This window comes from Rhipicephalus sanguineus, chromosome 1 (genome assembly GCF_013339695.2).
Source record: "Rhipicephalus sanguineus isolate Rsan-2018 chromosome 1, BIME_Rsan_1.4, whole genome shotgun sequence".
Lineage (NCBI taxonomy): Eukaryota > Metazoa > Arthropoda > Arachnida > Ixodida > Ixodidae > Rhipicephalus > Rhipicephalus sanguineus.
Window position 1 is genome coordinate 268244161 of NC_051176.1, and position 24110 is coordinate 268268270.

General features: G+C 49.5%; 2 protein-coding genes across 3 annotated transcripts in view; one reads left to right on the top strand and one right to left on the bottom strand.

Annotated features, from left to right (window-relative positions):
- The window catches only part of LOC119378934 (uncharacterized), a 62334-nt gene extending 39326 nt beyond the window's left edge, over positions 1 to 23008 (bottom strand). Inside the window, exon 1 of the mRNA XM_037648030.2 lies at positions 22861 to 23008. The gene's annotated coding sequence lies outside the window, so the exon portion shown is untranslated. The remainder of the gene's footprint in view (positions 1 to 22860) is intronic.
- The window catches only part of LOC119378933 (rab3 GTPase-activating protein catalytic subunit), a 246529-nt gene that overhangs the window by 177960 nt on the left and 44459 nt on the right, over positions 1 to 24110 (top strand). The gene's annotated exons all lie outside the window — the stretch shown is intronic.

The following is a 24110-nucleotide window of genomic DNA, read 5'->3' on the forward strand; positions in this document are numbered from 1 at the left end:
TGCAAAGGAATATAACATCATCGAAACAAAGCCCACCTTTTTGCTCGGCCATCAGAATTGAAAAGCATGTGTGTCTTGGCCGATTGCGCAGAAGTCAGCTGGACGTTGGCTTTAATATAACGACGGGCGGGCGCCGATATTCGAAAATGCGCACCTGAGGGCCTTCAGATGATTGAGGAGAAGTTGGCCGCTTTTGTTTGCGACACGCACCAGAAATGAGCGCGGGCTGCCTGCGGCGGCGGCCTCACGTGCTCGAGCAGCATCGCTTTCCGAAAGGCCTCACTGTGATTAAAGGTTCGCGCTTGTGCACGGCGAGGCCACGGTGTCGCGTTTTGCTACAATTCCGATTCAATCTATTGAAAGGGCTGAATAGCCATCGCCGGTCACGTTACCAAGGCTGGCTATGCGCCGCCACTGCGACAGTTTACTGAGTGCTCCGAGCATCATATGTGCGGCCTTGTCTGCGCGCACGCACAGCGCGGTCTGTCAGACTAGTTTGGTTTCGCGCGGGAATTCTTCCCGGAAGTGTCACATTGCGTTGCGATACTATAACTCCTTTCATATTCATTTCGCAAAGTTCCAACTCAAAATGGCAAGGGTGTGTAATAGAGCACGGTGGCTTTACTATCATTGATTGCCTGTGTCATTCATTAAAGGCAGTACGTGGTATACCGATACATTCCCGCGGTCTTGTACAGCATTATGAATGCCGATTATTTTTTTTTCTTGAAATAAGTTTGAACGTTCACGATTGACAATTGTGCGAACCATGTATCAATATCAACGCCGTAGCCTAATCAGGGCGGGATTGTTTATATATGACAGTGCACTCTAAGCCGCAAAGGACGAAAAAGGGTCTGTGGTTCGTCCTTTTGGGGGGTAACTGCACTGCCACAACCATTACTCCCCAAAGGATGAACGATTCGTCCTTTAGGGAGTAACTGCCAGGGGACGAACTGTTAGTCCTCAGTTGTTTTGAGGGACGAAATGTCGGGGTGTAAAAGTTACCCCTTTAGGGAGTAACTGATTTATTGCATGGTAGCTGCGTAGGGACGAACTGTTACCCCTGATGGGACTAACAGTTGCTCCTTCTGAATAAAAAAACTCAATTTATTACAGTTTCTGGTTGAATTACCGAGAATTTGGAGGTTGATAGACGCATTTGACGACATACACAATTAATATACAGAAATAAATTCAGAAGTAAACTACAGAAAATTCACAACAAACACACAGGATTCGAACTCGTGACCATTGAATCAGCAGTCGCGTACGCTAACCACTATACCACATGCCAGTACGCAGCAGAGTGAATGTTACCGGGGCTATATATGTACAGGCACCGTCTGGAAGCTGCGCGTTCTGCCATGTTAGTCAAAGTAGCAAGATTCCTTATATTATTATACTTCAGCCTTCAGTGTTTCGCAAGCAACTATTCGGTGATCACGTTCATGAAATTGTAAAATGCGTTGGATTGGTTTTTCTGCGCGCGTGTTTCGAGCGAATTTGGGCGCTTGATGAATGTATGTATATATAAACAGTCTCATGTACGCTCCCGTCGACGTGCCAAGTTTGCTCGCTTCTCACTGTACAGAACACGGTTGGTTATATCGTTCAGTGAAAATGTCTGTTTAATGACAAAAAAACGAAAACGTCTAAAGAAACAACCAAGTTTATTCAACGACTCGTGTCAATTCTGCAGCATCGTGTGTACACATAAATTGAGCAACTTTGTTGAATGCAGAAGATAGGATGGCTTCTCTGCATTATAGAAGAGACAATGAAAAGTGCAATGTTTTATCCGAATGGATGCTGTCCAGCCGACGTCAGGAAGTGCAACAGCACAATCGACAGCTGCTGAGAGCGTGTTCATAGCAGCAAGATGTTGAAGACGTTTCTCAGGAGGCGCAACGCTCTCATTCATCGATTTCCTGAAAAAGTAATTGCAGAAGCATTAATATTTCCGGCAGAACTGTTCGTGCACTTGCAGTTACGTCACAAGGCGTCTGTTAGAAATGCTGCATGCGTAAAAATTAGACGAAAACTGCTCTTTCACAAAACCTGCCATATAGTGCAATGGAACAGTTCAGAATGTGTTATGAAGTTCGAAAAACCCGTCCTCGGGGGGGGGGGGGGGGGGAGTTTAACGTTTCACGCTTTCACAGCGACACGCTAGTGGGCCCACTTATTTATCAACGAAGCTTGCTCTTTATTTGAGAGATATAAAAATAAATTATTCCTAGCATCCCTACAAACGAGCGAAATCGCCGATGCCGTCGCCGACTGCCCGTGTTAGCGGTGCTAAGCCTTTAGCTAGACATACTATTTTAACAGCCAATCTTCCCAAATGACTTGTTTACATTGCTATAGAAGATATCGTGCGGAGTTTACGTGAATGTTCTTTTAAAAAGTCGCGAATATTTCTGATAGACAACGCTTATTTGGGCAGCACTGAAAACAAAGCTATTTTTGAACAGCTGTACTTGCTACAGCTCATGTTGAGCCTTCACCGAGGTTACCATGTTTCGATGGCCCAACCATCATGCTTGTAATTCTATAGCAGGCGGGGCGCACTCGCGACGCTGTATCGCGCGAGCTCATCAATCATGCGTGTTTTGTTCGCGCAGAACGTGAATGTTTAACAAGCGGTGATCGTTACATATCAACTGCACACAGGTAAAATCACGCGGAGTGATGGCAGCCTTGTTTACACTCACCTCTCAGGCGATGTCCCAGTCGGCGCGTAGCATTTCGATAGGGTAGCACTTCATTCCAGTAGCAGATCACCTTTACCACAACGCGAAGATGATTCAGTGCACCACAAGTGACAGCAATCGCAACCACGAAACGAGAACACATCCACAACACACCGCAAAACCGCCGAGTCCTAGCTTGCCGTGCATACGACGAGAACACCACGCAGCGCATTGATACAGCTTGGGCGCGAGCACATTTTTTTTTTTGTGTGTGTGAAAGCTTTTTCACATTTATTATTATGCCATATGAACGATATTACTTGACTTCTGCCGCAGTTGCCGTAGTTGACAAGACCTTTTACACTTAAATAAACTGTTAACAGTTCATTTCTTTAGCGGACTCTTTGAATACGCGCATGCTGACCATTCGTTCGAGGTCGCCACTGCGCCGGAAAGTTTCATGGGAGTAAACGTTGCTCCCTGTGGTCTAACAGTTCCTCCCTCACTTTGCACACGGCACCCTCGTCTTGCAGTTAATCCCTGCGGGGACGAACTACCGGTTGCGGGGACGAAATGCAGCACTTACTCCCATTTCGCACCTTTGCGGCTTAGAGTGTGTGACTGCAGTTCGTAAAATGACGAAAACGTGCGATTCAGCTAGTCATTCAGGGCGTTTCAGCTATAGCAGCAATCCGTGGAAGCCACGTCCGTTAACGCCGCTGTATATAGGTATGATTGAAGAATGGGAAGCCTTCTCCTGAGCTGCTTCGATCATTAACTTGTTCTAAGTTATGTATTTAGGCGTCGTCATTCTCATCGCGCTGCTGGTAGATTGTCATTCGCGGCCTTGCGCACTCGTATGTATTTCTTCCTCGTCTTTGCGACTGCCTGTGTACCGCGCGGAAAATGCGTTATTGTGCGTAAGCATCGTTCTCTTGCAAGTAGCAGGAATACACGCGATGGCGACTCCTGCTGTCGCGAACCGTCGCATGGAGTCATCTTCGCCGGGTCGCGTCTCGCGTTTCCTCCAGCGCGCGTGGCAACTATATAGCGAGTGGACCACTCCCTTATGAGCTGTCCAACGATTCCACGGGTGGTCACTCCCGGTTCGGTGCACTTCTGCCGTGCTCGGCGTTTGGGTTTGGCCACATCAGTGATGTAGCATGCATCTTTCTAATTTAAGTGCGCGCTCCCTTTCTCGCGCGTGCTTGACTAATGCACGGGGGTCGAGTTGTCCAGCTGCGCGCTGCTCTCGATCGTTTCCTCGTCGTCTCTGTCGTCCCCGAGGGCTGGGCGAAGCGCCAAGTGTTAAAATGCGGCTTGATTCGGGATAGCGACTTTCGCGCTGCGTACGCAGAAGTGGAAACTGGTCTTGACACCGTCGAGGTCGCACTCTTCTGGCGAAGGAACGCGTGCTCCCGTTGTGGCTCCTTGGCTTCTCGCCGCTGCGCGAACGCGTTTGAGAGTGCGTATGACGCTACTATAGGTTAGTGCGGCTTTTCTCTTGGCCGGTACACGTGCCACAGCCGTGCTGCCTGCCTGCTGCACACGCTGTTCCGTTTTATCGTGGACAGCATACGCAGTGGTACACGAATACACCGCGATTTGGAGTGTCTACGTGACTATATATATATATATATATATATATATATATATATATAGATATATATATATCGCTAACAGCCTGCCGCACTAGCTTAGACTTTCCGCGGTCGTGAATGAGAAATCGCACTTTTGGTTCGACTATTCGAATGCCCTGGTACCATATAACGATGTACGTTTATAGATCAGAGGTGATGACGCTGCTGAAACTCGAATTTCGATAAAGTCTGTCTGGTTAAATTTCAAACTCTCTCTACATCTGTCTACTAACGTTTCCTATTGCTAACAAAAATGTATGCTCTTGTATGTCTGTACCGTGTTGAAAGATTTAAACACGATTTAGGGCTAAGTAATGTCCATTCTTTTCTTTCCACCATCTCCGGTTCGTGTCATATCGGCTTATAACTTCGACTCAGGCAATTGCATCAGAGCCAACATCACTTTTAGCGGCCAGATTCGTAGCGACATGACGCGGTTATCTCTGAACACTCGCGCGTATACCAGTAGTCATTATACTAAAAGTTGTGATGACCCGTTTCAAATCCGTGAGCACTGTACATATGTATCTGATATGCGCTTCAAGAGATGAAAAATCCTTGAACAGGGGTAGTCGCTGGAGCGAACGTTTCGACAAGTGGTTTTGTCCTCTTCAAAGCAGCAGCTGCCATGAAGACGAGATCACTTGCCGAAACGCTCAAGGATTTTTCATCTCTTCATGCCTCTATCTTCTCCTAAACTTCTGCCTTGTTTATACAGTATATAAGCTTGAGATTATATGTTGGGAAAATTGCCGCAGCCACTCTTTTCGCCAGATTTATCTTCGTTTTGTACTACTTGGATTTTAGTCCTTATTCTATGCTTGGCACCCCTTTGCGTAATCCATTGCTCATTGTTTTTGCCGGTCACATTCGCTAACTTGTTTGCCTTTGTTTTTATCTTTCCTGCACAATGATTTATTGTGATTCGTAAACTCAGATTTTCGAACCGTGCGCGCGGGTTCTCGTTTTCTTTTTTCCTGATTCACGGGGAAGGCCCTCATGATTTCGACTGCGCTACGCTCACAGAGCTCTCGATCACGGAGCAGGTACATACGTCCTTGAAAGAAAAAAAAAAAAAAAAAAAACTGGCGTGACCGCAGCGGTGTATCGCTTATTTCTTGGTTTTTCAACATTCTCGAACCTTTTGTGTTTCCCGAGGCAATTGATGGTAGCCGCAGCGTGGTCATACTCGACAACGATGGCGACACTGTTCGCCGTCTTTCGAGGTGCCCACCTGGGCGGAGCGCTCATTGGCGCGCGTGCTTTCGGCGCCCGGCACCAGAATCATTTATCGTGCGCGCGCGCGCAGCCATTGTGCGGGGGACGTTCGGCTGGTCCGACCACCTCGGCCTCGGCTATCGAGCGCAAGGCGCGTGCCTTGCAGGGGAAAAAAAAAAAGAAAAAAAAATCAACACGTTGGGCGGAACGCTCGCGCTGCCGTCCACTCATTCCCGTGTGGACGGCTGGGTTAGCTTTTTGCGATGGTCCCGAGGAGCGCCTTGCTAGTTCCTTCGGCAACGATTACAGTTGCGGGCATCGCCTTTGAATGCCCGCGTTCATTGTCAAACGTAGATGTGAACGCGTTCTCTTGCGTCTTTCGCTGTGGCCCTGTGGGATTTTGGGATATAGCCCCGCTTGGGCGCAGTGTGCAGCGCTTTCGAATTTCAAGAAACGTGGTCATGCATGTACATGGTCACAGTGTGGGTGTTGAGCGGTCATGTTTTGTGTTTGTATGTACCACTTCAGATGTTATTGTGATCGGGATGTATGTACAGTACGAACGGATTGAATTGCGACAATTTAGGGCTAAGTAATCCACATACTTTCGTTTTCACTCTCTGCAGTTCGTGTCATATCGGCGTAATTTCGACTGGAACGCTTAGGTCAGAGCCAACATTATCTTTAGAGGTCAGATTTATAGCGATATGACGTAGTTATCTCGAGAAATTGCGCTTACGATTCGGAATACTGAAAATTTTGATGTCTCGTTTCAATCTGTGAGTACTGTACGTACAACACGGTAAGATTCAGCCTGGGATACATGCATGTCCTTGCGACTTTTAATCTTTGCAGAGCCGAACGTCAGGAATAAGTGTCGGGATAGGAAGCTACACTTTCAGATACAGAGACCTAATTATTCGGGTGATTTCCTCTATAGTCCATGCAGATGCCGAAATGCGACAGGTATGCGTGGGCCCTAGCGCCTACACTGCTGCCGTAAAGAACGCGATGGGCGTCGTGGCAAACGGTCCTCGCGGCCTTCCTTGTATAAGGGACGGCAGCTGCTCTGTGTGGATGCAGCACCACGCGCCCGGAAGTCGCCGCATCGCGGGCGGGTGGTGCGCATGCCAGTGACGGCTGCTAATGACATAGCGTCTGAATCGCGACTGCCCCATTCCTTCCGCCCACGAATCAGTGTGGCACGTCCAGGAGAGACGGCACTTTCGTAGCAACTATACGTGCACGGCTCTCTCTGGCATCTGAACGCCACCGATGGGTCCGCCTACGCGGCAAAGCCTGTGCTGTCGATGTTGTGGTCCGTTGTTTTGCTTTAAATATTTTCTTCTTCTTCTTCTTGAGAAATGAAAGAGGTTGGCCAACGCGTCTTTGTCGTGATTGCAGAGCTGCAGGGTGTGTGTGAGGTGGTTGGGCGCGCTCTACCAACGCCCCAGTTACTCTGGCCAAATTTTGTGTTTGCTGCGCCGGTCCCACTGGAGTAGGAAGTACAAGAAGTGCTAACGTTCGATCACGAGCTTCGTATGTCCGCGTTCTCTTACGAGCTTATACACTGTAAGCAAAAGTTAGCCGAGATTGGGGTTTTTGCGGCTCATTACCTCTGAAAACTCCCTCGCTTCTAAAATTACTACCTCACGTTGGAGTAAAAGTGGCACATGACATAGTTTTACCACCACCTCTGAGGGACGTAGTAAAAGGATGTCATAATCCAATTTTACTACGTGAGGAGTATTCTGTCACGTGATTTTTAACCCCCGTTTGAGAGTTTATTACCATGTGACCTCAAGGTCCTCCCGCTCGCCCCGCTTCGGCGGCTTTTGTCCGACGACGAGTGCCCCTTCGAGTTTTTTTTTTTCAAAGCTGGGCATTGTCGCGCCTCAGGCACTTCAGCTGCAGAAACACAACGAGCGGGAAAAGCAGCCTGTGAAGGAAAGGACTTGCTCGAAGAAAAAAGCCTGCTGGAAAGCCGTACTGTAGATATCGGCCCTGGAGACAGGTGAGTTGTTGTTGAGTGGTTCTTCGAAAAAGACGCTTTCTGCCTCCCAGATGGGGGCACGGCTCAGCGCCTGTGGGACGAGTCACGGCCGCCTGGATCATCGGCGCGCGGCACACCGCCGCGCGCCCCGATCCAGGCGGCCGTGGACGAGTGTAAGAAGCTTGCGCTGTATATGTCTGGTGGCGGTGATGGCAAGCGGCTGCTGGATCTGAGGTGCTTCTTCTATCATCGAGCGACAGTGCGCTTACGAGCGCAAGGCTCCGAGCCTGGACGCCGTGGATACCTCGCTTCCGTGCCGAATCGCGAAGAGCTACGAAGAACACTCCCAGCGCCAACAAAATAGGCTGGTGTGATCGTCCGTGGTTGCTTCCTGGAGAGTGACCGGCTACAACTATAAGAAAAAGGCTTCACTACGTCGTCGGCACCGAGCCGGCCAGCGGCCGGTGTGAGTGCCTCGCCGGAGCAGGTGAAACAAGCGTCGCATAGATTGTGTACAGTCCTGTGTACAACTGTGTATAGTCCAAACTGTGTATTTCACTCCATGCGGCCGCCGCTGTGAAACATCTAGCGCGAAGGCGAGCCCCGATCGAGGCAGACGGAACCAACGTGCGGCCGACGGTGCACTGCGAGTACGAGCACGGTGAAAACCGGGCCTGCGAGCGGTCTCGTTCGTTGTAAGTGCATCGCTCCGTAAGACTCCTCGAATAGCGGACACCTATTTTTAATTTGTCTCTAAAATAACGACGACGAAAATTGCAGAGGAGATCGCCAGCTGTCGTTTATCGCATAGCCCTGCTCCTCGAAAAGGCCTAGCGAGGCCGTCGTTAGAACCTGGTACAGGCACGGCGCCGCTCTACTTCGCCGGCGTTCCTGGATATGTGCTGCTACTGTGTTTGTGTAGCGCTGCGCAATGAAAAAATTGTTGAATGGCCGTGGTTTGTGTGTGCTTAGGTATATTTTGCGGGTTTGTGCATCAGCACTGCTAACGGTAGTGCGGCCAACACGGAGTGCCAGCGAATAATTGGATAATCAAAAAGGTGAGATAAGGCTGGTTTATACTAAAAAGGTCGGTGTGTCTCATGGCTACTTGCCACCAAAGTTAAAAGTTTACGCGTGCGCTGTGAATCTTTATTGTTCAAGCAAGCAAAACATAAGTCCCCTACCTGCACTACATGGCGGGTCAAGATGCGGTGCCTATATATACCGGGTGGCCGGCGTACGGTTGTACAGTGGAGCAGTCGGTTGAAGTGGTGTTTTATTCTGCATTGGTTGTGTGTGTGTGCGTGTGCGTGTGTATGCATATGTGTTTGTGTATGTGTTTATCTCTATATATGTCATGGATACTGTGTTTTCTACGTTGATTAAATTCGAATTTCGATGGATCATGGTGCAATCGCGCTCCTTTTTTTTTTTTAACCATCAGAAATAGCCGCGAAAACTGAGTTAGGGGAGTAAATAAATACTACTACATCAGCCACAAGAAACTGTCGACCGAGAAATAACTCTCAGAAATCACCGGGAAAACATTGTAAAGGCAGTAAAAAATTACTCTTACTATACTCGCTGAAAACCTCAGCGGCGGTAAAAAATTACTACCGTTGCTACGTTCAAAAACTCGGTTACCGTGAGAGTAAATTTTTACCGCGACTGGTACGTGTAAAAAAAAACCCTAAAAAGGTTGTCCGCTAGAGGACAAGCAGTTTACTCCCGTTTCTGGTTATTTTTGTTTAGTGTGTATGGCCGTAAGGATACATTTCGCTTATTCTGAAATTAGAGTTGTAGTTTTATGACTGCGAGCATCAGTGACTGACATAATGTTCAATCCTTTAAGGAGTGTAACAGATGGTCGTTAGTAGACGGGTGAAAGTGGCATAATCCTTACCGCTCTTTTCAGTGAAATTCTTCAGGTGCGTATTACGGCAGCTATGTGTATGTTAAACACCGTGATTCTACTCAGTACATAATATGACAATGAGAAATGCTGAAATGTATTAGTCGCAGTGCTTCCTTACCAAAATGCGTTCGAGCCTTGATTACTGCCGAACAACCTATTGAGTCATATCTTTACATATATGTGGATGTAAACGGGGGGGGGGGGGAATACCTGATGAAAAGCCGAGTCAAGTGTCACTCCCCGTATACAGGAATATTCATACACTGCAGCGGGTGCTGCGATCGCCGCACATCGAATTCGCACATGCCCGCAACCCCTAATCCCAGTGCGTTTTCGAGCGTTCATTTCTCTGGGCCTCGCACGGCGGCACGCGATTATTCCGGTAAGCAAGCTGACGGTCACGCGTATAGGGCGCATATATCCGCAGCGCATGAGCAATGTAGCAGATTAGATTGTTTACGTTTCTAACTGGCACGCTGTTTCGATTTCCTCTGTTGCCCATGCATGCGAGCAGTTCCTGCGACGATCCCCGTCTAGCGCTGGACACATGGTGCGAATTTGGATGCGATTCGTCGTACGGCTGTTCGGGCCAACAGCCGCATCCGACAGACGCCCAACAGGTTCCATCAGCGTGCGGAGACGATTCGCACGCCGCACGGGCATCCAACTTGCTGAATGTAGCCGCGCGGCTGCCGCGTCGGTCTGACGGCCGCAGCCAATGGTAGTGCGGGAGACGCCTGACGTCACGCCTCTGGTGGCGCGTTTGTTGCTTGTTTGTTTGTTTGCGCGTTTGTTGCACTACGTTCGGACGGCTCCGATCATGAAAAACGTTGGATAAACTTTCTTTCTGACATCAAATAGCCCATGACGTTTGAAGTGTGTCATTTGTGCAAGGCGGCGCCCGTTTCCTAACCACTAGGGAGATATCGAGCCGTGATGGAAGGCCACTTCGCAGGTAACAGCCGCACCGGCCGTCTCGGCGAATCGGCCCGCTTCGCTTCCACCGTTGCTCGTTAAATCGAGGCCTACGAGAAAACCAATTGCGCATGTAAACGCGTGTCATCAGCGTAAAAGTTTTAATCATGTTGATAAAAATAAGTGCTCGACGATCAGCTCGCGTTTGATCGCGAACGGCGCTAGCGACAGCGTCCGCCTTGCTAGGCCTACGCTCGGTGTCGTGACAGGCCTACTCTCGGAGTCGCGAGTGAATGCGGGCTGTTGAGATGTTTGTCGCTTGCGAAGGCGTAGCTTTATTGGCAATGTTCTTACAGAACGAAGCGTGGCTGCGTAAGGTTGTTTGTTTTGTAGTCAACGAAGAGGATGTGATGTCTTCCGAGCGTACAAGCCGGGGTGCCGTGTGTGGGCGGAGCCTGCGCGCTGATTGCTCGTTCGCCCCATGTGTTCTGAATCGCCGTATACCGCGTGCGGCGTCGCACGTCGGATCGGATGCCGAATCGCACCGTGTGTCCAGCACTTGACGACCTCACGCGACGCGCCTGTCGCGCCCACTCTCTCCGGCTGGCCGCTCGGATTGGGGCTCACCCCGACAGCACACTGAGAGCCTTGGGCGCACGCGTGTTCAGCGCTTGTCAGCTGTCAAAGCGACGGGGATATCTCCGGGAACATGCATGCCTGCTCGGACCAGCGCTTTTGCGACAAGATCGAAGTGGACGCGCGTCGCTGGACTCCCGCGGTCCGCTTGCATCGGCGTTTGTCAGCGAAGGGAGGCGCTCGTCCCTCGAATTCGAAATCGCAGGCCTGCCCGCGTCATTTCGTGAATTCTCTCGCGAGCAAACTCGTGCGGCCACTTGCATCTCATTGCAGTGGCTATCGTGGTTGTGTAACTTGTGTTCCGCCGTGTACGATCTGTAGTCCTCATGCATAGCTCTCTCTCTCTCTCTCGAATTTATTATTCTGAAGAAAAAAAAAACGTGTTAAGTCTGTCGAGTTTCTGACATTCGCCTGTGAGAGGTTGTGAAGCTATGCATCAGTCATGCCTGTCGCTACGTCAGTCGTTTCTCATGCACCATCGCGATTCCGATGCTGGGAGATGTTTTCATTTTGGATTGAAAGTATATCTCGATCCGGGCCTAATTGGAGTAAGAATGGTTGGAACTCGAAAAAGGCACCACATTGATGCCAAGTTAGATGTACGCGACGAAATGAGTACATTAATCTCCTTCGGGTAATGTGTATGTTGTCATTTTGAATTGTTCAGACTAGTAATGTCAAATGGTATATAGTAACAACGCACACATCGTGAATTGCAGTGACAGAAATGTTGAAATGTTCCTCTGGGGCGCTTTGTGAGCGTTCTATATATACGTTGCTAATTGGAAGCCGCTGACGAAATCTACTAAGCATAGACTACGCTCTAACAACGCCACTGCATTTTAGCCGTACAAACCACCTCACTGTTGTCGACCCACGACCCACTCGCACAAATCAAGAAGCATCATCTCTATCATATCCCTATAATAGCTCTACCGCTACCACATTACATTAATGGGGTGCCTGTTGGGCGAACGGGTACGTTATCAGGCCGTACTATGTAGATGCCGGTGAACGGTAAGGATATAAGAAAAACCACCAGTAACCACTTTATTACTCGTTCGTTTTCTTGTTTCCTTAAAGGGGTCATGAAGCACCCCTTGGGCTGATTGAAAAAACACATCCTGCGGAAAGCTGACACGGCTATGAACTGCTCTGCCAAATATTACAGTCGTGCGCGCCGCGTAATGGCCACAAGCGGAGCGCGAAGTTGCCGTTTCCCCAGGCACCCTCTTTTCAAACAGAGGCCGGTTCTCACTCTCGTCGGTGGGCGGGGCGTCTGTCCGCTGTACGTAGCAAGAGACATAGCATGCTTATTGGCCGATAGCCGACGTAAATCGAGAGCGGCGTTCGGATCAGATGCGCTTCTTGCCGCGGAGTGCCGCCACTTGCCGGCGCCGCACTCCTCAGTACACGGTAGCCGCACTCGCGCAAGCGAATCACAGCAGGAGAGCGATCGCGTTTCATGACGCGCGCTGGCGTAACTTCTTTCCCCCATGCCATCCCTCCCTGTCTAGCTTCCAGTGCGCTCGCCGGCACGAGAAAAGAGAGGAAGCGGTGGGAGCGTGCGCCAAACCCCCGTAACTCCGCTGATTCTTGACGGATTCGAGAAATTTTTGCGGCAATCGATTCGGGAGGCAGTACACTCCGATACTGAGGCCATTAGATCATTACTTGGAAAAGTGGTTCATGACCCCTTTAAAGTTTTCTGGCATCCTATACGACGTTACCACATTTGTCAAGAGTAATCTGCAATTTACCACGCGGTGCTGCTATTGTGGGATTTCTTTCTATTTTTGTGTGTGGTATCCCTGTAAGCGCATGTGCGCTTATTCTTAGCTTGTCGCCTGCCCCCATGTCTGTTTCAGTTTATAGCACTCGCGAAGGCTTGGTTTTCCTGATCTTGCACAGTTTCCCCGATGACTGCCCTAGCGCATTCCCACGGAACGGCCGTCGGCGCCATGGGGCGTAAACGGCCAGTCGTGGTAGCCGACTTGAGGCAGGCGACCCAGTGGGCGGCTCCGCATGCCGCCTCTTTTGTCGCGCTGACCGCTTTCTGCCTGCCGATGACTGAATCCAAGAGCGTGTCCACGCGACTTCTTTCTTTTTTTTCTTCGGGGTCCTTGTCGGCGCGGATGCACAGGCGGAACTGCCGCCTGTCCGGCCGCGCGCTTTCTTCCGCTACTCGCACGGCTCGCTTCGCCTGTGCGCGCGAAAGCGTAACAATGGCGCTGATGGCGCAGGAGGAGACAATGGCTGTCGCCGGGTCCGAGTGGCGTCGTCGCGGGTGAGCTTTCGTGAGCCGCGGAACAGATATCCGCCAATAGGTCGGAGCACCTCCCCACCCCTTTCAAGTGTCGGACAAGGGCCGCAAAGTTCGCAAGGTTTCTGAATCGGTTAGCGCCAGGCGTGAGGAAGCTCTGGCGCTGTCCAAACAATGCGACCGGCTGGCCTACATTTCGCGGTCTTCATCGCTTTCGCTCGCTTTTTCCGCGCGTGCGTCGTGGCCGGTCTCGTAGTATATCTGGGCACGGTCGTGCGCTGGGGGCCAAGGAGCGAGTAGGCAAATATTAGATGAGAATCGCGATGCCCTCGCTGGCTGCGAGCGCGGGAGGCGGCGTAATGATAGAGCGACGATGACGAAGTGCCGGGCAGATGAGTGACGGCCATGTTTGCCTGACCTTATTGCTTTGTCCGTGTGCCGAGAAAATCGGGTGTGCGCGAGCCCGTGAACAATGGAGAGACCGCTGGAGATGCGCCACTCGCCCGCGCGCGCGCCTTGTTCGTTGACCCTAATTTTATTACCACGTATATACGCGCACGGCCCGAGACAATGCATTCTCATATAGACGCATCCAGGGAGGGAACTCTAGCCCGCGGTTCGGGAGGCCCCCGTGTGGCCGCTGCGACTCGCGCAACTCTGCCATCCATTGTCCTCTGTGCCCGCCGGCAGGGAGATGGGCGTGGCATGAACTGGTAGCAGACAAACGATGGACCCAACCGTTGCATCTTGATCGGGAACAGCTCCCAAGCCTATGTCAACTTCGTCAGACCTCGTGTATTTCTTTTTTTTATCCCTTCACTGTGCCGCGCGTACACATATGTACTTGCGGACGGGGGCGAATAACACCTCCCCCCCCCCTTCGTATTCAACAGAAACCCCTCTGCTTACGTCCACGCACCTTTCTGTATGCATGTACGCAGCTTCAGTGCGTGCAAGCTGTCGTCACCGTGTCTTCTCAGTTCCGCCGTGTTAATGTTCGTATCATGCACGACTGCATACGTAAATGCGCAGAGTTTGCGGGGTAAGAACGCTTCGAAGAAGTCGCGGAATGCGGCTGCCGTTGCACGAAACACGTGCGATGCTTCCTCGGATGAGGGAGGGCATATGTGTGCGACAGCTGCCTCGGTATGTGGGCCAAATGCAGATGCGAGTGGGCCTCCCAAGGCGTGTCCGCCGGCGTTTCGGCCGCTTCCCAGGTTAGGTCGGGTGAAGTTCGCGCGGCGCTGTGCGTGCGGCCCCCTGGCCCCCTCCGCGCTAATTCACGACGAACACGCAGAGACCGGGGAGAATCTGAGGCGCTTCCTTACTGCCTCGGAGGCCCTTTCTCCGAACCGCCCATATTGCGCCTTCTTGAGAACTTGCCAGTTCCCTGCCGTACCGCGATTGTTTTAGTCGCTGTCAGAAGAGGCGCGAGACTCGCTGAAACGGAACTTTTTATCTCGAAGTTACATGGGCGGCGGTGTGTTTATTTTTGCTCGTAGGAAGTTCACTCTGAACGCTCTTTCTCGGAAAAACGCCACTCTGTCCTGTTTTATTCAATTAGGTGTCTTGTCCATTATTGCTGACCGCGGTTCTGCCATTAGTTATTTATTATTATTATTATTATTATTATTATTATTATTATTATTATTATTATTATTATTATTATTATTATTATTATTATTATTATTGTTGTTCTTGTTGTTGTTGTTGCGTCTCCTGTACCTTTTATTTAGGTGTCTTTTGTGTGCTATTGGATGGACTATGTTCCGGCAATCCGCTTTATTGCGAGATATGCATTGTTCTTCGTGAGTCTGCTTGGTCTTCTCGTGTCGGTGTAGTCAGCCACCATCATTCAGCACACAGTTACTGGTCGGCCTGGTTAACTTCCCTGCTTTTCTTTTATCCTTCTTCTCTCTCTCTCTACTGGTCGGCCACGCTATTACAAATTTCGTCTTGTAGTATGCCTTAGTCGCGTTCCTTGAAAAAGAAATAAAGAAGAAAAAAGAACTTGTCGAGTAACGACTTTGTGTGGCAAGGTTGCGAAGCGGGCTGTAGTTATTTATCTATGATGATATATAATCGGAACAAGTGCTAGGCGCAAACAGCTTAGAAATTACATGCTTTAGTTGTTAGGCACGACATTAATTAGAACTAACAGGCAAGAAAGCCAAAGAAAGTATAGAGGATGTTATTTGTAGCAATTATGATGTAAATGTGAAGAAAGCAAAGTGGACGAAAGGCTTTAGTTGTATCTCTTAGCGCTTCTCCTCTTTTCATTGTTTTGTGTTCCACACATGTTACCCTTCAGGCACACCCCAAGGTGAACTGTGATAGCGATTTTGCGCAATTGTAAACATAGACGCATGATATTTCATGACCCAGAATCTTCTCAGTTGATTATGGAAGTTGTGTAAGTGCACGGTATAAATTTTAGTAGCATTGCTAGTTAATAAATTCTGGGCTTTACGTGCCAAAACTGCGGCATGATACTGAGACAGGCCGTTTATATAGTGGAGGACTGTGGATTAATTTTGACCTCCCTTAGCGTGCACCTACATCTAAGTGCATGGTCGTTTCTGCATGCCGCCCCCGCCGAAATGCGGCTGCCGCGGCCGGCAATCGAACCCGCGTCCTTGCGCTTAGCAGCACAGCACCATATATATGCGTCAAGCTATAGCGTGGCAGGTTATCGTCATTTCTGACTGGTACGGCTTAGGACGCTAACAGCAGCAACTCCTCCCCTTGAAATCTGTTGTGAACTGTGGTGCATACAAATCCCGAACTGATAAGACGTAGTAGCGCTGTTTTACAAAAATATGGCGCGGGATCGATATATTAATCTGTGCTATTTAGTACGGTACAGCAGGCTCAGCGGAGTACGCACTTGGATGTTAGTGAGAAATAGAATTAAGCGGAAGAAAACAGTTCGTGTGCGACGCGCTTAATTCTAGTAAAAGCTTTATTACATTTAGGTTACTTATCTCTATAGCTACCAGAGGATGTCCAGCGGTGGCAAAAAAGAAAAAAAAAACCTGAAATTGCACTGCAGATAAACTGATATTCTCGCAACTTACTGTTGGTCCATTTCGGTTCAGCGCCCTGAGTGTTGCTACAAGCGACCACTTTGGTGAATATAGATGTTTGACGGGACGTTCGACATCACGCGTTCCGTCAGCGATGACAGAGAGCCGCTTTTCTATTTTGCTAATGCTTGCAGCCAATGACTAACATGTTTGTGTGCTTTGAGCCTGTGAGCGAGGTGTACTTATAAAAAAAAAAAAGAAACGCCGCACGAATGATTACGCATTAGTTTATTTAAATAATGCCTAAATATGAGTGTACTGGCTAGAAAATGTACAGAGAAGCATCCTGTCTTGACACTAAGGACGTCTCTAGCGCCTTGAAATGTATGTAATTCGCGAGGACAGACTGCCGGGCTAGTTGTACAAGTTTTGCACTGTATAACTGTATACGGTAGCTCATCGCAATGTAAGAACGGGCAACCAAAGTATAACAATGTCCTTGTCTGTTCTGTTGTTTTTTGATGTCAATTCTTACTTTGAAGTATAGGCGACCATATTTAGTTACAAAAAGGTACTTTGACGCATTTATCGGCAGTTCATTATTCGTAAATGAAGGGTCTATTGTACAATAACCATTTAATCACTGCGATATGAATTAGCGAAGTAGAAAACGTTGAAAGTCGAAGAGCGTAAACCCGAGATAGCGAAATCTCCTTGAGCATGCATGCGTTTTACGTGAGCTCTTTTCCCGAGCTTTAGAGGGACAGGCAATTTGGTGTCATTGCTGGCCTTTACTGATCGACGTTTTCATGGCGTGCACAAAAAAACCGCATAAATGCTGCCACCTATACCATCGCCTAGCTCAAGAAGCGATACTCTGGCCGGTTGTGGTCGGTGTGACCGGTTAAATTATCTTATCGTCTATAGTCATTCAGGTTGGCCGTTTTGCAAAACATTTATGGGTGCTTCACGGAAGCGTGTACTTAAATCAGTCGAACGTCGTCGTTCGGCGGAATGGCTCCGTTTGCGTTGGTTATACGTTACTGCTACGGCCACCTCACAGCGCGTGCTTTAGATAACCTGCTCCGGAAGGTTGCGCGACACGGATAAGCCGACACGCGCAAAGCTGGCAGATGGTCGAGAGTGTAGAGGAAAGTGCTATATCACTACAGTAAAACACTATATTTAAGGACGACCCGCCACTTGAATTTGAGGCAGCCGCTTGGTGACCTTGTTTTCTTTCGACAACCGTTTGAGTGCGTTCCCAGCTATACGTAGCCTCGTGCTGCCCTTTAGATAGGACTCCTGAAAGCCGCCGAATTTGTTTGGCTCCCTAAAGCGTTGTCTAACATGGAGTCGATCATTAACGTTTTCGTGTTTCGTTTTCTTGTCTCTAGACGCATTTCTAATCTAAATTGTCACCTAACTGGCGTCGTGGCAGAAGGCTCATTTAATTATACGGAACTAATTTACCGGCGAGAGAAGAGTATAAAGCACTTCCGCTTGCTCTAAGCGACGGACGACAAAGCTGGAGCCCAGCATGCATGGCTTCTATCTCGCGATGTCCATTATATTTTTTCTCGAATTTCCCTTTTGCCGTCACGCAGGGAGCCGTGCCTGGTGGAGCATGGAAGTGCTAATCCTTTGAGCGGCTCGCTGTCAGGGTCACCTCCGTGTGTCCACTCGCGGCCAGTCGCCAGGCTGGCCCGCGGCGGCCAAAGCCTTTCGCGATGCTATCGAGCTCGCGGTAGCCGCGCGGCCGATGCTTTTGATTCGGAGCGGCGCACGTCTGTTTTGCTTGACGAACGGGCGAGGAGGTTGTTGCCTGCCACAGGCCTTGCGTGCGTTGGCATTCCCGCGGCTCATGGTGCATTCAAGGCTGCGCGGCTTTTCCGTTTGGCCAGGCCGAAGGGAGGGGAGCTTTGCGCTGCGGCCGAACAACGCACTCAGTGCGCCGAGGGACGAAATCATCGAGACTTGCCAAGGATATCCAGCGAGCCGTTCGCACACACGTCGCGATTGCGCTTTTGTGCGCTAGTTGCCGCGCAAGCGGGTTGACACTTTCCTGCTTCGCCTCATCATGGCATAATGATGGCGATTCTTTTTGCCCGATTCAACTCCATCCTTATCTTCCTGGCAGGCCGAATCTGATAACATGGGCGAGGGGTGCCAGAAGGAATGTGATAGGACCGTTAACTACACTGGCTCAGCGTTGTTATGGTCTTAGCGGGTGGTTATGTGCTTCTTTGTGTACAGCTTGCGTCCGCAATATTCAGCGATGAATTCTACTCGGGAGCATTTTCACGCGTATGCCCGTTTACTGGGCAGTCGAGGTTATTATTCAGAAGTCTGGCTTCCCAGGATTAAGCGTCCAGCACAAAGACATCACTGTGAAATTATAGTGGCCGCCTTTGCTTGACAAGTTGTACATGCTGGCGTCTAGCAGTCGTATATAAGAAAGCAGGGTATACATGGCTCAGATACAGCTAAACGCTTATGCAGTATGAGCGCGACCACTCTTCTCGATGGGCGGACTCGCGACGAACCCGCTCACGGCCGCCATCGACATAATCTGTTGCATAATAATCTCCATTACTGCTAATGTTCGCAGCGCGGCAGAGGCCTGTAATGGGGGCGCTACCGATTGGTTGCGCACAATGGATGCTTCTGTTGCGGGCATACCGGCTTCACGGTGGTGCAGCGCCCGGCCGATAGAGGCCTGCTTTCGAACTGAGGGCTCACGTGCTCAGAGTTCCTCTTCTTTTTGTGCCATGCGAGGGCAAGACCGCCTATTGGCTGCTTGCGGCTAGCACGATGTGCTATGTTTAGCTATAAGCGAGCGTCCCGGCCGGTTGAGGCTGAGCACGTCATTAGCGTAAGTGCCAGCTTTCGTAGTGCAGATTTGTTCTGGAGGTTGTTAACTTTGATATATTATGTTCGTACCCGTCACGGTGGCTTACCGGCACGGCGTTTTGCACTCGAGTACGATGTCGTGTGCTCGCTTGCATATCGTGGTGTCCGCATTTCTTTTAGGAGTAGGGGGAAGGGGAAAGGAAGGGTAGAAAAGGGGGGGGGGGGGGTCGTACGGCTGATAATGTGCACGTTGAAAATCTAAGGTGGTCAGAATCGATCCGAAGACCTCCACTGCGGTGTGCGTCGTTGCCGACTGTGCAGTTTCACCGTGGAACCTCGTCGTTTTTTAATGCAGAATTGTAAACGAGGCCGAGACCTTATATATGGGCATTTTGTGACATGATCAGCTTTACTTGGCTTTCGTAATCTGTAAAGGTTCATGAATCCCGTGGAAATGGACCCCTCGTTCTCTAGTATATATGATCTCGCCTGCGTTTGTTCATTCGTCATTGTTCAAGCATTCCTAATGGATTTTTTATTGCGGTTCTTTACATTCTCAGCTCCAGTGTTAAAATCAAGATTGATTTGTTATTATTTATGCTAAACTTGCGCAAACTGAATAGTACTGTATAGCTAGGGCTTCATTGTTTTCCTGTCGGATTCGACGTTAGCGATTTTGGATATATTCTCTGAGAGGTGCATCATTTCAACTGCACCTATGGTCACGACAACGCTTTTCAGACAGTTACTTTTCGAAGTGCTCGAGTCATTCATGTGTGACAGGAAACGTAAAAATTAGTTAATTTTAAAGGATTTAGACGCGCTGTTTTATTCTGGTAACAAGATATTTCGTTACTTAAAAAAAAAGAAAAGACGTGCATCTCTATAAAAGCCGCACCGTGAACTATGTCTGTCGTGCTGTTTTTAAATTCCTGAATTTGTACTACTTCTGTTACTTTTTGATCACCCAGTGCACTCTCCTAATATCATATCTCGTCCAATCAAATTTATTCATAGTATAGCTTAAATATTTCCAAAAGCCGTAGTTAGGTTACAGAGACGTGTCAGCTTTGTAATTTATGTTTACGCCTTTATCAAACCGTCGCCGTGTTGAACGTACGCAGGTGCATGATACTACAAAAATGGGAAGTGAACGCCCGCGTTTTCCTTCTGCCCCCGCCTCTTCATTCACTTACACGCTATGACTTAAAATCGAGAATAGCCTAAGTTTGATTATTTAGTCATAGTAGTAGTGCATCCAGCTGAAATTATTTGCAAAATTGCGTCGCCAGAACAACATATGCGAGAGGTAATGTCCGACGGGGGAGCTGCTGGGCACATTTCAGGTTTTCATCCACACTTCATACGAACCCCGTCGTTCCCTCTATTACGTTATATTGTATATGTCTGCATGTCGGTATAATGCGATGGCAAACAACTGCAATAACACGCTGTTGCGGCTGCTAAACGCTAAAGTGGGCTGCATCCGTATTGTCGTAGCTTGGTCCGGATCCCACCGCCACCATCGAAGCTCTCGGGATTGCTTCTCCAACTGTGTTGGCTCTCGACGTAGGCGGAAAGTTAGCGCTCAGAAGTGCACGAGGCGTGAAGGACCGGTATAGTCTTTCTTCGCGAGTGCCGGTTATGTCACTCGCGCTCATCTGTGAGCACACAATGCAGCGCTTGAGCCGAGCCAAGTGCGATACGATCTTACTGCCGCGGGGCTGTGCTCTGCCGATCGCCTCGAAACCGCGATGCGTCACGGTTCGCTTCTTGCAATAATCTGCCACTTTGTCCCGGATGTTCATGCTATCCGCGAAGCCTCGGGGAAAGAAGCCGGCATTACGCCGGCTCTGACAAGGCTTCGGCCGGGGGAGAGAACCTCCGCGGCATTTCGAAATTCCTCGGCGCGCACGCATTACATAAAAAACCGCGTTCTGCAAAAGTCGCCAAATGAATTACGGGCGTGGAATCATTTGCGGCTGTTATGAGCGATTGTGCTGGAAAGAAGTTGGCGCACCTTAAGAATGTGAAAGGCTCTGCGCACAACATTAATCTTCCTCGGGAGCATACCCGCGCGTGCTGCTATATACGTGGCCAATGCATGCACGGCGGCAGTCGAGATTTCTCTCGATTTGTGTGCTTCTCATACTGATCGCATGCACTATACACACCTCGATATATTGCACCAGGAAGCGCTATCCGCATTCACTCGGCATATATAGATGTGAAGTTTGTTTTTGCCGTCTGCTTTGTTTATCGCTGCAGCGCTGCCGTCTCGCTCCGTTTTCTCTGCTCGGTTGCACGCGCTTGTTAATCAATAGGCTGTGCCTAAGGTATAGAACCTTTCGGAGAGTGGAGCGACCCACTTACTTTTAGCCGCGGGTGATGCTATAATGTCAATTACCACTGCACGCAAAGCTTTCTTTTTTTGCTTTAACGAATCGCTTCCCGTAATCTTGTAATCCAAAAGGTGATATGCTTTCCACTAACGATTTCCTCATCGACTTTCGCTAGAAACAACTTTTGGCTAGGAACAGCTCACTTAATTGAATTCACCGTTCATGCATATATGAAAAATGGAGTTGGACTTTAGAGAAGAGGTTGACTGCCGGCGTAGTTCATTTAGCATGCTTCACTTAGCATGCTTTCATTAAGCCGGCACTCCATTAAGTAGTTGTATGCTGAGCCGCAACCTTGCCGTTGCAGTTCATGTATGTCTTGTGAAAAGGCCGGCCTATATAAATAACTTCGAACAGTGCCACGCTATGTTTATCGTTTTAACAAGTCGTAAATACGAGTTATGTACCCACATTCACTAAGTATGCGAGTGCTTCTTTAGTTGTCGTCAATGTACATACGTACATAGATATGCACTTGAAACCCTTCTTAGCAAAGGGTATTAAGTTTTCCTGCATATATTCAGGTAGCGTGACTTTTATACATTCCGATCTCGCAACTAGAACATAATTACTTCGCAAGTGGCGCCGATAGGCCGCGCGATGGTAGTTTTCGCATTAACAGAATATTCCATTAAGCACGATAAGCTACAATTTGGCAATCGTTTTAAACTTCTCGATGAGAGCTCCCGAATATTAAATCAGCACAAATCGACTTTCTTAGCGCTGTTTGGCACGGTAAAACATTTCAGCAAGTGACGCGCATCGTCTGTATGGTCTATGTGACACTGTAGTATCAGCATTACACTTCCACCAGTCGTCGGCGCTGTATAGCCGAACGCGGCGAGTTAGCTTGTTGCTTTCGCGAGGGGAAAGTACCGAAACACGTTCTTGTACTTCATAAACGCAGTAATTATGCCACGTGAAAGGTAGAGCAAGCACGGCGAGACAATCAAACCGTCAGCTGAAAGAGTAATGTCTGCGCAGCTCTCTCTTTCGTGCGGTCTACAAGGAGGGCGAGCGCGTGGAAGACATTCGTTACTCTGGAGCCCATTGAAAAAAAAAAATTTTTTTTTTTCCTGTTCCACGCGATATTCCATGATCTAGCCCAAAAAGAACATTCGTGCAAACGCGATGCCGCGCCAGGGTTGTTTCTGTAGAGGAGCTGACTCAAGATCTGAGCATGCCGCATGCGTTGCGGTGGCGTCTCAGGTCTTGAGTAGGCTGCGCTCGTGAGCTGGACAACGCAACTGTCGCGCGAGAAATCGCAATCCCGTGGCGGTGGACAACGGGCGCGCGTACTCACATGTTCGGACGCAGTCATGCTGGTCGCGCACGCGTGTCGTCGTCGTCGTCGTGTGTATATCCCTCTTGTGCGCGTCGGCGTAGGCGCAAGTTCTCCACTCCGTGCGCACCGTGGCCCGTGTGGCCGTTCGAGTGCCCGGCGAAACCTGTTGCGGCGCGCCGTTCTCGCGTGGCTCCCTCGCCTCCCGCCGAGAGGAGAGCGCCGCTACTCATCCACCTCCCCTCCTGCATCTCTGACGTCGACGCTGTCGCGATTGTTCCGGCCATCATCGGTCCCGTTTCCCAAATAAGCCGTGCCTGTCTTGCTTCGCGCCGCCTTTCTCCGCGGCCGCGCGCACCTCTTTGACCGACTGTGCACCCCCTTCTCCTCCTGCTTCTTACGCGGCATTGCTCGATGCGGGGCCTCTCAAAAGCTGTTACTGCGTGCCCTACGCGCTCCGTTATCGTTGGCGCTACAGCGCCAGAATCAACATCAATTGCTTTCGCTTTCGGTGCTCTGCTGCGGGAAACCGGGCACCTTACGTAAGCCCGCTGTGTTGAGCGGTTATGCCACGGCATGATTTCTTTTCTCCGTGCCGTTTTGTCGCGCTATTTTGAGCTATTGCCGGCCGCCCGGCTATTCAGCTCCTGGCTTACCCTCCTTCTTCGCTCCCTCTCGGTCTCTCCGTATTTAGGCTGCAATGAAACCGTTACATTCGGGCACAGTGCGCGCGCGCGCACCTGTGTCAATACTGGAGGTCGTAAACTCGTTCGTGGGTCATTTCCGGAACGTGTTTGCCGCGTTCCTTCCTTCGCGAACCGTTTATGTGGACATGGCAATAAATGGGGAAAAGAAAAGTGATCACGTACGCAGACAACCTACTTATAATCATTAGCATCATCAGCAGCAGCCTATTTTTATGTCCACTGCAAGACGAAGGCTTATCCTAAATGATCTGCAATTTACTCTCTCGCGCGTGCTGATGCCATTTTATGCCTGAATATTTTAAAACTTCATCTGTCCACCTTTTTGACGACCTTCGGCTGCTCTTTCCATCCCTTGGTATCCATTCCATCGCTCTAACTGACCGCCAGTTATCTGTCCTACACGCATTGCGTGGCTAGAACATCGGCTACCCCGTTCTTTGATTCACTGTGCTGTCTTGCAGTGTCCTAATGTCGCGTCTCTCATTTTCCGTTCCGTCGCACATTCTTCTCGAGTTTCTTTGTTATCCTCCATATTTCTGCCCCACATGTAAGTATCGGCGAAAT